The sequence below is a fragment of the Schistocerca serialis genome, chromosome 11 (genome assembly GCF_023864345.2).
Source record: "Schistocerca serialis cubense isolate TAMUIC-IGC-003099 chromosome 11, iqSchSeri2.2, whole genome shotgun sequence".
In the NCBI taxonomy this organism is placed as follows: domain Eukaryota; kingdom Metazoa; phylum Arthropoda; class Insecta; order Orthoptera; family Acrididae; genus Schistocerca; species Schistocerca serialis.
Window position 1 is genome coordinate 101,458,187 of NC_064648.1, and position 12,630 is coordinate 101,470,816.

Consider the following 12,630-nt stretch of genomic DNA (forward strand, 5'->3'; position numbering starts at 1 on the left):
GAATTCTAGTTGTTTACCTACAACTATACCATATTCCCTCACTGGTGACCCTGTTTTTGTGTAAGATGCGTCCGAGTTACCGCCTGAAGGTTATTTACGCGCCTACCGCGTCGAGTTTCTCCGCGATCGCAAGGGGCTTTGTTCAGCTCCAGACAATGGCCTTTCAGCATTCACCGCCGCCCGGATTCCAGCAACATCTCTCCAGCACTCCTGCCATCGTAGTGGGACATGCCGCAAGAATCTTCGGAATCCTTCAGCCAGAACATGCAGTGCAATTCATCGAGTGCTGCCAGTTTCTTCCAACCGCCAACGGTTGTGGACTCTGGCTTTGTTAGCCTGGACCTTCCCACGTGTTCTCCACAGAGGGTTGGTCGGAACATTTCTACTCCTGTGTTGAACACACAATTCAATACAGTTCTTGGCGTCGAGCGAGGTTTCGCTACTTGGAAAATCCAGTAGTAAATTCAAACTCGAATCAGTTCCCGCCACGTGTTTATCCTTCCGCACCAGCTAGTCAACAGGTGTTCAATGCTCGCCAAACAGCAAATATCACACCGAGTGTGCATCCTAGTGGACGTGTGTGGGATCCTTGTGTTGCTTCTAATCAGGTCAACAATTCTGTGCTGGACAGTAATTACTCCGACATCTACAACCAGCCCCACCACTCACGGTCGAGTGAATACTGTGTGCATAACAGACATTCACCGGCGTACTTAAGCACTTGTGGCTTCTCTCCGAGCTACCACGTCAATGAGAATGCACATTTTGACTATGATCCTCACACTGTTCGAGCGTCCGTCGCTTCTCAGCCGCACCCCCCCCCCCCCCCCCCCCCCCCAGCGTCAAGTGAATTTCGCGATTCCCGCATTACGGGACACCAATAATCCGGACTCGCAATCTTCTGCATGCTCTACTTCCGTCCGAAGTAATAGGCGCACCTCCGCAGTGACTGCAGTGCTGAATCTGCCGAAATTACCAGACTTCAAACCCGCTCACCCGGAGTTCTGGTTGAGCAAACATTCAATGTCTGTGCCTTGGACGACGACGCACGCTTCGCCTGCCTCATGAACCATCTTCACGACCGCGTCGATTTAATTTATGATCTGGTCAAAGCACCCCCCCCCCCCCCCCCCCCAGCAGGGAAGTATGCTGTGGCGAAACAAACGATACTGGAGTGCGTCTCTAAAACCAGGAGAGAATATGTGCGACAGCTCATCTACGAAGAGCGTCTCGGCAACAGGTCTCCGTCCCAGCTGTGGCGGTGCATCCGTCTTCTCGTCGATGAGCAAGTTATGCCTGATGACACGCTTGCAGAAATCTGGACTGAAAAGCTGCCTTTGCCTGTCCAGAATGCAATCTCTGCGTATGAAGATAGGCCAGTAAATGAACGTTTACGCGCAGCCGACAGAGCATACTCCGCCAGGCAGCCGGCCGAAGTGGCCGTGCGGTTAAAGGCGCTGCAGTCTGGAACCGCAAGACCGCTACGGTCGCAGGTTCGAATCCTGCCTCGGGCATGGATGTTTGTGATGTCCTTAGGTTAGTTAGGTTTAACTAGTTCTAAGTTCTAGGGGACTAATGACCTCAGCAGTTGAGTCCCATAGTGCTCAGAGCCATTTTTGAACCGCCAGGCAACGTGAGCTCCGTGCACTGCATTCTGGACGTGACCGCACTAAGACGCTTTCTGACGCCACACCCTTGTCCGGTGCTGCTGATAACAAGTTTTTTTAAACTAGCCGCCCTGCCTGCACCTTCAACTCCTCGCAACAACAGTGCATCAGCCTCTGTGGAAGACTCTGGGGCACATACTCCATCACCTAGCAACTACCCACAGGAGCACTGGCCCGCCCAACCTTACTGTTTCTTCCACGCAAGATTTGGCGATCAAGCTCACAAATGCCAGTCACCGTGTTCTTACCCAAACTCCAACCGCAGGTAGGCTACGGTGTCACCTCCTGCGATGTAAACAACGGGCACCATCCCATGTTGCACTCCGTTTCGGACAATAGCAGTAAGTGTGGTCGAGTCTATGTTCGCGATTTATAATCAGGTGTATGTTTTCTGGTAGACACTGGCGCAGACATCTCTTTGCTGCCGGTTTGCCTAGCAACCAATAAAGTGCAACCACACAAAACAGTACTTCGTGCAGTGAACTTGTCTACCCTACAGTGCTCGGGTTCCACTTTGTATACAGTGAAACTTTCGCCCGAGTGCAAGCTGGAGTGGACGTTTCTAGTGTCAACAATTGAAGAACCTATTCTCGGAATTGATTTCCTCAAGCACCATCAGTTGTCACTAGATTTTGTGCAAAATACTGTGTTTTACCCCTCCCTTAACAAACATATTCCTTTCGCTTCGCCGAGTGACAGTTCGGTCAACACCAAACATGTGTGCTGTGCTAAGAAGTGTGTAAACCTATCCTTGGAGCTGCAATCCTGGACATACAAGTGGCTAGTGGAGTGCGCCAAGTCTTCTAAGTTGCGGATGGAACGTGTGGAAATGCTGCTGCATCTCCGCGACATACACCACGAGTTGGCCTCCACACAACAACTACAAGCAGACGACTTGTCGGCTACAGACAAGGTCAGTCCGTGCCAATCTGGTGTTCCCGTGCCCGCGCACGTTAACGACAATGTTGTGAACTCTGTAAACTGTGTCAGCACCCCCTTTTGTAATGATAGGGTATGCCCGAGTGCTCATGCTCCTTGCGTTCCGAAGGGACAATTAACTTGCCAAGCTCGTGGCAATGAACTACGGCCATCTGCTGCCCGGCCACGCCCACTCGTGCCTACAGCGCTCGTAGCGGCATGGCCCGCTACCAAGAACCAGTGTACCAACCTCGCCCATGTTAACACGTGTGCGGCCTTTACGCAGCCTACGAGCGGGTGGCACACCGGTACTTCCGTGCCCTCAGCGCCACAGCTTGGCCCGTCCGCCACTGTCTGCTCCGCTTCACGGACATCTGACTATCGTGCCGCGCCACGTATTGCAGTAGTCACTAATGGCACAGTTCATCGGTTACGTCTAACCGATGGGCCGCCCATATCGCAACGTCCATGCCGCCTCAAGCCAGAATTTATGAAAATTACAAAAGAACAATTGGATGATCTGTTACAAAAGGGAATAATTGAACCTTCTTCCAGTTGCTGGGCTAGTCCTATCCTGTTTGACCAAAAGAAAGACGGTACTTGGCGTATGGTCGGAGACTATAGGCGTTTAAATTCCCGCACCATCATTGATAAATATCCGGTCCCACACATCGCAGACTTCAATCATGCGCTCGCAGGTGCAAAATACTTCTCTGTTTTGGACTGTAAGCACGCATTTCATCAGATTCCTATGGCTCCGGAGGACATTGAAAAGACTGCCATAACCACTCCCTTCGGGCTGTTCCAATACAAATTTATGCCGTTTGGGTTGAAAAATGCCCCCCAAACGTGGCAGCGTTTCATCAATCAAACTTTATCCCGTCTAGACTTTTGTTTTGTATATATGGACGACATATTGGTTCTTGCTTCTACTTTAGAACAGAGTGAGGAGCGTGTTCAAGTCGTGACAGATATTTTAGCAGCCGCTGGTATTGAACTGAACAATAAAAAGACTCAATTGCACCAGTCATCCGTCACATTCCTAAGTTATGTTGTGTCATCAGACGGTCTGACACCACCACAGGACAAGATCAAGCCTGTTCTCAAGATGCTACACCCTCAGACCTACAGGGAATTATGCAGGTTCATCGGAACAGTTAATTATTACTGGAAATATTTGCCAGCCGCTTCTGCGGTGCAGGCTCCTCTCACAGATGCTCTCACTGGCCCACAAACTTCTGGCACCCACCAGGTACCATGGACACCAGACATGGACAGGGCATTTAATGAACTCAAACAGCTGTTGGCCTCCGCTGTCACTATTGCTCACCCATGGGTGGACGCCACAATGTTTATCACTACTGACGCTAGTGACAATGCTATCGGCGCAGTACTGAGTCAGACATACAACGATGTTATGACCCCCCTGCAGTTTTTCTCAAAAAAGCTAAACAACACGCAGAAGAAATACTCAGCATTCAACAGAGAACTACTTGCAGTTTACGAGGCCATAAGACACTTCAGAACTGATGTTGAGGGACGAGATTTCTATGTGCTCACTGATCACAAGCCATTGGTTCCTGCCATAAAAAATCCTGCGGCTGATCCGCCCCCACGACGCTTTCGTCACATTGATTACATCTTGCAATTTACAAATGACATTCGCTACATCCGGGGAGCGGACAATGTGTGTGCTGATTTTCTCTCGTGTGTTGGTGCTGTCACAACCTTAATTGACTTAAAGGAACCTACCTTGGTTGCAATCGGCAGACCCTGATACCATGCAGTTAATTTCAGACCACAGCTCCTCTCTCCAACCGGTACGCTCTACTTTCCCTGGCATATCTGACTTAGTGTGGTGTGATGAATCGACTGGTACATTGCGGCCATTCATTCCTAAGCCCCTTCAACGCCAGGTCTTTGACAAACTACACACATTAGCACACCCCGGTGTCAAAGCCTCCACCCGTCTGGTAGCTGAACGGTTTGTCTGGAGAAACATGCGCCGTGACTGTCAGTCTTGGGCAAGGGCATGCATGGTGTGTCAACAGAACAAAGTTTCCAGGCACACTTCTCCACCCCTTGGCTGTTTTGCCCAACCTCCAGGCCAGTTTCACCATGTTCATGTCGACCTCGTAGGGCCTTTGCCCCCCTCCGAGGGTTTCCGTTACTTGGTTACTTGTTTACAGCTATTGACAGGATGACTCAGTGGGCTGAGGCTGTGCCTATTCCAAACATTACCTCTGAGACAGTAAGTCGAGCATTCTTAGATTCGTGGATCTCTAGATTTGGCTCACCTGTTTACCTCACCACTGACCAGGGGCGACAATTCGAGTCTTCAGTTTTCTCTGACTTATGTAAAATGTGTGGTATTGTCAAAATTCATACTTCTGCATACCACCCCCAAAGCAATGGGCTTGTCGAGCGATGGCATCGCACCCTGAAGTCTGCCCTGCGTTGCCATGACTCACTATGGACAGAGGCACTGCCCTTCGTGCTTCTTGGCCTTCGTGCGACTTTCAAGGAAGACCTCAAGGGGTCCGTAGCCTAGTTTGTATATGGCCAACCTCTGGTTTTGCCTGGAGAATTAGTCATTCCGACCCCACTTCCACGGCCCTCTGAACTCCCTTCACTTCTCGAGCGGGTGCGCTTGCACTGCAGCAAATTTCAGCCGCCACCTCCGGCTGCTCATACACCTCCGCACGTGTACGTACCGCGCACGCTAGACTCTTGTGCGTACGTGTTTCTCAGAGACGACTCAGTCAAAGCCCCGCTTCAGTCGCCCTACACAGGTCCTTACATGGTCATCAAACGCTCTGAGAATAACATGGATCTCCTCATTAAAGACTCTGTAACCACGGTCTCACTCAGCCGAGTGAAACCAGCTTTCATTGAGCCTCAGGTGAACCTCCCTGATTCTGCCCCTATTTCTCCCACTCCTGCTTTGAGCGGCCATCCATCTTCCCACACCATGCATTTGGGTATTGATTTTCCACAGCGTGTTTCTCTGCCGAGCACTGCTCCTTCTCCGCGTTCATCTAATTCGAGTGGCCAATCTTTTCGGGACTTCACTCCTCACAGCCCTCGCAGTCGAACTGCCAACCACTTGGATTCTACCATTGTGTTACCATCTTTGTGTGACAGCTCTTTGTCACGCCGTTCAACCCACGCTGGCTCCTCGTTGCCTTCGGTCTCGCTCCCTCGCCTGTCAGCTGATGGCCCGAGGTTGTCTCCTGCACAGTCTAGTGCACCTGCCACCCCCCTCTTAGCAGATGCTGCCCCCTGCCATGGCTTTCCCACACCTCCCTGCCTCCCTACCATTGCTCGTACAGGTGCCATCCAAGAATTCACAACACATGTGCACCCTGATGACATACATAAATTATCTGTTGTCGTAGATGGCGATACAGTGTGTGTGGTACTCGCGTGTGACAATATTGAGGGAGGAAGTGCAGAATCTCGTGTGGTGCGCTGCTTTAAATTGAGCAGAAGTGCTGCGTGTGGCAATTTGCTTGCCTTTGTTAGGCCTTCTGGCAAGGTGATTCTCCGCCTGCCGGCTGACGAAGTGCTACACCTTCACTCCAGGACGGGACGTCGTCTTCAGCCTCCGGCGTCGCTTGCTGACTTCACCCTCGACATACCGGGCTTAACCCCCCGGTCTCCTACCAGTCGACCGCTTCCGCCTGACGCAGAAGAACTGAAGAACTGTGCGTTACCTTCCTAACTTCTCACCCCCCCCCCCCCCCCCATTCACAGGGACGTACTCCATACTGCACGGGGGGGGGGGGGGGGGGGGGGGGGTTATGTGGCATAGAGCGCCATAAAAATCGATATTTGTTCTGTGCGTAAGTGTGCTATCTTTGAGGAGAGGGCTTTGGAGAGCATGTTGGACGCTAACGGCTGTTAGCCTCCGGACTTGTATCTGAGTAGACGCTAAGTGTGAATAAATCTGTATATGAGAGAATTCTAGTTGTTTACCTACAACTATACCATGTTCCCTCACATCCATCCAATTAATTTCTTTGAGCAATCTCCTAAATTTCTCAGTTTTTTACTGTTTTATTGGCCTTCTGTACTCAGTTGTGATAGATGTTTTACCCTGACAATTTCCAAACTTTAATATTATGTGTTGCACATCATGGTCAGATAGTCCATTTACTAGTGGTTTTGTAATGTGGCTTAGTTGCCTAGAATTGTCTATAAATATATTATCAATGGCAGTCTTAGAACATTTGTATACCCTAGTTGGGAAATTTACAGTAGAAATTAAATTGAATGACAATGTAACTGATTTCAGTAACTGTTCACTGACAGTGTTTTACAGGACATCTATATTAAAATCACCAGCAACCACTAGTTCTTTATTTTGTTTTTTTTTTTAATTTTAGATGAGATAATAAATCTTCAAGACTGTTTATAAACAGTAGATGATCAGTGGATTATCTGTACTAATAATAAATGCATAAAACTGTAGTGTCTGTGTGCAAACCTACTAGATGAATTTTCATGGGGTTTTTGAAGAGCATAGTTTGGGGCACAGGATAAGCTTTAGTTCATCAAATTGGATTATGGAGAAAAAAAATATCATCATTTCAAGTTTTACTGAAACTTTCTCGTCTGTCTGAACATGCTAATCTCCAAAACTACTAGACAGAGTTTATAGGATTTTTCTGATATCTTCAGCATAGCTAGTAGTGGTGTACAGGCTGTACTTCATAAAAATCAAATTGTGGGAAAAAAGATAATCATACATAAAAATGTATGTCGGAAATCACTGGACTGATTTCAATCAAATATGGTATACGTATCACTTATTGTCCAAAAAGAATAGCTGTTGGGGTAAGAACCAACTATCTATCATAGGAGTGGGTATGGGGCTAAAATAGAAGTGTAGACCACAATGTGCACATACCAAAATTTTATTCATCCAGTATTTGTGAACAAGAGTACTTAGTGACTTGCAACAAACTTTACACATAGTTTCAAGCCTTTATGAAACTTTTCATTGCCGACGCCCCGCACATAATGATTAAAGAAAAAAGATTATCACTTACTATATTTTCACACTTCATTTTTGCATCATACACAATGTTTTAATTTATTACTTGTATACTACTAACTGTATTCATAACACATTTTGCAGACAGTGTTCACATATATCACTGAATGTATCTACAAAATCATAGCTATTTACAATGTATAGATCAGGATACATAATGTCATAAACATTCATGAAAATTTCCTGTACCATACGTGCATTTAAGTTTATTATTACTAACCCACTGAACCACTTTCAGTGAAATTTGGCAACGTGATAACTTGAACCCTGAGGAAGAACATAGGCTACTTTAGAAAGTGTGTGGTACAAGAAACTTATTGATTTGAAGAACTTTGCATGATTTAGGGAAAAATATTTACTTTTTGAAGAAGCTGTTTACTGTTTGACTTTTGAACTTGATCATACATGTGAAAATGCTTGTCTTGTTTTAGATGTGCTACATTATATCATTCAAAGTATTGAATACAATGCTTATACCATCTTCAGTGTTTATTCGATACTTCCATGCTATTTGTAGCATAATGTACATGTTGGATAATGTATACATACTATGCACTCTTTTCAGTATTTGGAAGTGAGAGAACTTAGTGACGTGCAACAAACTTTAAATATAATTTCAAACCATTACCAAACTTTATCTTGTTGATGACAACCGCCCCCTCCCCCCTCCACCCCAAATGATGAAAGGCAAAAGTGTATCAGTTAATATATTTTCACTGTCCGTGTAGTAAAATTGTCATATCACGCATGACATCTTGATATTCACGTTTATTGCTTCTTTGTTACTAGCTCTATTCACAGCACATTTCACAGACAGTATCCACATATGCTGCTGAGTTTACCTACAGTATTGTATCATTTTGTGACAAATATTTGAGGAGATATGAGGGAAGGAGGAGATGGACTGAGAAATGGCTGAAGGAGATGGACAGAGAGAGTGGAGAGGAGGAGATTGACAGAGAGAGGAAGGGAAGAAGGAGATGAAGTAATGGAATTGAAACAAATGTGTACCAGAGCAACACCAGGTACCTAGTTAGTCAATAAATAAATAAATATCAAAGTGGCGAGAGTTGCCTAAATTAAGTGATTTGAAACAAAGCATAAATGATGAGAAATGAATGACACAAGCAGTTTACTCCATGCAGACAGTATCCACCACCCCTCCACTACTATCCCCCTATTCCATACCCCGTAAATGAGCCACGGATCGTGCCAAGATTGGGTGCTTGCTTGCCTGAACAATACAGATAGCCGTACTGTAGATGCAACCACAGCAGAGGGGTATCCGTTGAGAGGCCAGACTAATCTATGGTCCATGATGAGAGCCAGCAGCTTTTATGGTAATTACAGTGGCAACAGTCTGAATTATTGACTGATCTGGCCTTTTTAACAGTAACAGACATGCTATGCTGGTATTGTGAATGACTAAAGGTAAGGAGAAAAGGGGAAACTGCAGACATATACTTCCTGAAGGCATGCAGTTCTACTGTATGAATAAATTATGATGACATCCTCTTGAGTAAAATATTCTGAAGGTAAAACAGTCAGCCTCCAGTTGGATCTCCAGACAGGGACTACTCAGGAGGATGTTGTCATGAGGAAATACAACCTGGAATTCTAAAGGCTACAGTGTGGAATGTTAGATCCCATAATTGGCTGTGTAGGCTAGAGAATTAAAAAAGGGAAGTGGATAGGTTGATGTTAGACATAATGGGAGTTAATGAAGTGTGGTGGTAAGAGGAACAAAGCATCTGGTCAGGTAAGTACCAGGTTATCAACACAGAATCAATCAGCAGTAATTCCAGAAGTAGAAGAAATATAGGAATGCAGGTAAGCTACTATGAACACCATAGTGAATGCATTATCATTGCCAGGACAGACACAAAACCAACACCCACTCCACCAGTGTGAGTTTATATGCCACCTATAGCATCCAGTCATATGAATATGATCACCTGTCAAAAGCCTGAATAACCACCTATTGCTGTATGGACCACCGCAAAATGTGGAGGACAAGAGTTTAGGTACTTATGGACGGTACTGACAGTGATGTGGAGCCAAGCAGATTCTGGTGGCATGGCCAGCTGTGTTAGGTTTCTCGGTTGAGGATCTGTGGCACGTACAGCCCAATCGAGTTGGTTCCACAGATTCTCAGTTAGACTTAAATCCAAGCATTTGTTGGCCAGGGGAATACAATAAATTCTTCCTGATGCTCTTCAGACTCACACATACACATGAGATGTGTGACATGTTTTATTGTCCTGCTGGTGGATGCTATTGTGTAGAGGAAAAACAAACTGTATGTAGGAGTGGACTTGGTCCCCAAGGATAGATGCAAACTTGTGCCTTCCAGAATGATGAGGTACCCAGGGCGTGGCACAGAAATGTTCCCCGAACCATGACATACCCTTGTCTGACCCAGGCCATTACAACAATTGTTTCAGGGTGTTTCCTTCCAGACATTTCATGCCGTACATAGAGCATAAAATGTGATTCAACTGAAAAGGCCAACTGTTGCCACTCAGTCGACGTCCAGTTGCACTGCTGGCATACGAACTACTGCCTTTATTGTCGATGAACAGAAGTCAGCGTGGGTGCGTGAACCAGGCAACGGATGCAGAGGCCCATATGCAACAATGTCCGTTGAATAGTCATTGGGGAGGCACTGTTGGTAGCCTTTGGTTCATCTGGGCACTCAGCTACTCATCAGTTCCATATCTATTTGCCCGTACACATCTCCACAGCAATCATTCATACGTGTTATCTAGAGGCCTCTGTGCACCGCAGTTTCCTTGCCACTGGTTTGAATAGCAACATTTTGCCGTGGATGGGATACTTTAACTGTGGCGGCATACAATCTGTTTACAAACTTGGTCATTTCAGAAATGCTTCCACCCTTGTCTCGACAGTAAATTTTTGTGGACTCTTGGACGTGAAATAAATCACACCGTTTCCACATTACGACAACAGCTGCACTGTTTTCCATGTCCCCCAACACGCTTTATGTACCCTCCACTGCTAGTGTTGCCACATGCCATCTTTGAGTTTCTACATATCGTGAAGAGCTTTAAATAATGTACGTATTGACATCAAAAAATAAGTTACAAATGTCAGCCCCCACTAAGGCCATTGCACAACAAGAGTGGTGCATTGTCAGAAGAGAGTAGACATTCTTGGTTTCCTACAGGCTTCAGTATAGTAATAGGTGCCACACAGTGTGAGACTGAAATGGCATAGCAACTGGAAATCTACTCCAGATTCAAAGTATGTGGGGCAGTATGATTCTTGTGAGAAAAACGTCCAAATTGCACACAGATTCACCATAAGTTGAAGTGGCATATGAACCAAAACTATATCATCATGTCGAGTCATTTTGAAATAGTACCAACAGGTGCTACAGATTCGAAAGGAAGGTCATCGATGTAGACCACAGACAACAATGTCCAGGCTACTGAAAAAGGACATCTTGGGAGTGGGGGAAGGGGGGGGGGAGATTTTTCAATGATTAGGACTTTCTCACAGCAGTTCTCAAATAGCTCTGTGACCACGGAGCAGATTTCTGTCATTGAAAAACTGAATGATTAGAATATTCTGGCTGTTGTTTACAAAGACTTTGTGACTGTGTTGAGAAATTGTGTCACGTATCTGGGTCACTTTGAAGCAGAGTGCATTATTCAAAAAAAGTTCCTTGGCCTTCCATAATGATGTGTAATTTACATTTTGAAGTCCCTTCATATCATAAAATAAAATAAATTATTCAGATAGTTGAGGGATACAAAAATTTAATTATGATGTGTAACTAGAATTTGATAGTATGGACAGGAAGATACAATAAAATATTGGGGGAACATGGACTGGGTAAAAGGATCAAAGAGGGAGCCATCTTGCAGAATTTTGCACACAGCATAATTTAATCAGTACTAACACTTGTGTTAGAATTGTGTAAAAATGTTGTATATTTGGAGGAGACTTTGAGATGCTTAAAGGCTGCAGATTGATTATATAGTAGTGAGATATAGATTTCGAAATGGAGGCTGATGTAGACCTTAACGTTAACTTATTAGTTGTGAACTGCAGATTAAAACAGAAATTGATGGGATGGGACCCAGATAAATTGAAAGATCTAGAGGTTGTTGACAGTTATAGAGGGAGCATTATGCAATGATTGACTGAAACAATGGAAAAGAATACAACATAAAACAAATAGTTAGCTTTGAGAGGTGATGATGTGAAAGCAGCAGAGTTTCAAATAGGTAGAAAGGTAAAGCCTGGTAGTAATCCTTGGGTAATGCTTGGCATATTGAATTTAACTGATGAAAGAAGAAAATATAAAAATTCATTAAATGAAGCAGATGAAAGGGAGGGAATACAGACATCTCAAGAAATGAGATTGACAGGAAATGCAAAATGCCTAAGCAACAATGGCTAAATGAGAAATGCAAGGATGTAGAAGCTTGCTTAACTAGAAGAAATATAGATGTCACTTACAGCAAAATTAGAGAGACATTTGAGAAAAAGAGCAGCGACTGTATGAATATCAAGTTAATACTAGCAAAGAAGTTGAAGCTGAAATGTGGAAGTACAGTGTAGAGACTCTATACAAGGGAAATTAACTTGAATGCTATGCTATAGAAAGGGAAGATGAAGTAGGTGGTGATGAGATGGGAGGTATGATACATTCCTTAAGGATGATTGACATCCTTAGGAGAGACACTCAAGTCAAAATCATTCCATCTGATGTGCAAAATTCATGTGACACACAAAATACCAATAGAATTCAAGAATAATGTAATTCTTTCAGGTTCAAAGAGGATGGGATCTACCAGGTGTAAATGTTACTAAGGTATCAGTTTAATCATTCCAAAATATTGATGGGATTTATTTACAGATGAATGGAAAAATTGATAAAAACTGAAGTCAAGAGAGATCAATTTGAGTTCTAGTGAAATGCAAGGCAAGGCAGTGCTGAATGTATGACTTACCTTA